We start from the raw sequence: 2,500 nt of genomic DNA, 5'->3' as shown, positions 1-2,500 counted from the left end.
TATATATATATATATATATATATATATATATATATATATATATATATATATATACATATTTACATATTATATATATATATACATATATGTATATATATACATATTTATATATATATAAATATATATATATATATATATATATATATATATATATATATATATATATACATATATTTACATATGATATATGTAAATACAGGATTTGCAGAAATAGGTTTATACGTTATTGTTTAATTATCAGACTGGTTATTAGCAGAACGGAGGATGAAATGCGAATTTGAGAAATACACACAATTGTTATTGATATTATTATCATCACTACCATTTTCATTATTATTATTGTTATAATCATAATCATCTTCGCCATCAGTTTTGATGTTATAACTATAATCAATATCATGACTGTTATTGTTGTTATTATTATCGTTATTATTGTTATTATTTTATTATCATCATTATTGTTATCATTATTGTTACCATTATCATTATCATCATCGTTGTTATTATCATTACTATTATCATTGTTATTTTCATTCTTCTTAAAGACTTTATCATTCTGTCACTATTATTATTATCATTATTATTTCTATTGTCATTATCATTAATATTATCGTTATCATCACTGTTATTATTATTGTTATTGTTATTATAATCATTGCTATCGTTACTATTACCATTGTTATCATTCTTCTTGTTATCATTATCACTTTATCATCATTATCATTATCATCATCATTATCATTACTATTGTTATTGTTACCATCATTATTATTATTATCACCGCCATCATTGTCATCATCATCATCGTCATCATTGTTATTGCTAATATCACTGACATTATTAGCAATGATAACATATGATTATCATTGTTTTATTTATTACCGTTATTAGTATTATTGTTACTATCATTATCATTACAATTATTATCAATGAAAATTATTATAATTATCATTTCATTGTTATCATTACTGTTATCATTATCATTATGATCCTCAATATCATTTTGATCATTATCATTATTATTATCATTATGATTTTTTAATTATTATCATTATCTTTATTATTAACATTACTATTATTATCATCATTATTTTCGTTATCACAGTCATTATCATCATTATGGTTATTATTATCGTTATTATCATTGTTATCTTTTTTATTACTATCATTATAATATTTTTTCATTGTTATTATTATCGTTATTATTACTATTATTATCATTACTATTACTTTCATTTTTGTTATAATTATTATTTTCATTATGAATATTATATGATTATCATAACTAATAATATGATAATTTTCATCATTGTTATTATCATTATTATTTTTATCATTGCTATTATCATTATCATTATTATCATTGTCATCATTACTATTATCTTTATTATTTCTTTTCATAATTTTATTATCATTTTTATCATTATTATTATAATTTTCTTCATTATCATTGTTATGATTATTATTATTAGTTTATTCATTAGTTTATTATTATTATGTTTATTGATGTTATCCTTATTTACATCATCATAAAAATCATTATCATTATTACCATTATTATCATTATCATTACCATTATTATCATTACCATTATCATCATTGTTATCATTATTACCATTATCATCATTATTATTATTTCCATTTTTATCATTATTATCATTACCATTATTATCATCACTTCCAATCGCCTTATAATAACAATTCTTCTAATCATTACAAATCATCATTTCGTCCTCAGCAAAAATAAGCGGATAGAGTAACAAACAAACAAACAAGAGAGAGGTAAAAAAAAAAAGATAAATTGATGGATAACCAGAACTGCACCGGCCCGCACCGCAGCGAGGAATTATCCCCATCCATTGCTGTCATTACACCGCTAATTCAACATTTTATTCAATTTCCCCGTCCGCTGTGGAGCGCATAAGCGAAACACCACAAACGACAGATCATTTCTATTTAAAATAAATAGTTAATGCATGCGAGATCATGAATAAACGGCAGAATTGCGATGCAGATTCGATGTATGAGCACCAACTCCATCTCGTAATAGGCAATAACCGCGTGGATATTTGATAGAGTGTGTGTACCGGTTCGGTGTTCCATATTTTATGGGCTTGTGCCGCTTTTCGCTCGCGGAGAGGGACAGGCGGCGAGGTCGAGGAATTAAATTATTAATGGCTGGGGGACGTTATGTAAGATGGCATTAATAATGGAAGGAAGGAAAAACGTCATTATGAGGATGGCTATATCAATACTGATATTAATGTATATATATACATATATATATGCACATATGTCATATATATGTATATAAATATAATGAGGTCGGTTATATCAATATATGTATATATATATATATATATGTATATATATGTATATATATACATGTGTATATATATACATATACATACATACATATATATACATATACATACATACATATATATATAAAGCATATATATATAGATATACATACATACATATATATAAAGCATATATA

This window comes from Penaeus vannamei, chromosome 42 (assembly GCF_042767895.1).
Source record: "Penaeus vannamei isolate JL-2024 chromosome 42, ASM4276789v1, whole genome shotgun sequence".
Classification (NCBI taxonomy): Eukaryota; Metazoa; Arthropoda; class Malacostraca; order Decapoda; family Penaeidae; genus Penaeus; species Penaeus vannamei.
This window is presented reverse-complemented; position numbering follows the sequence as displayed.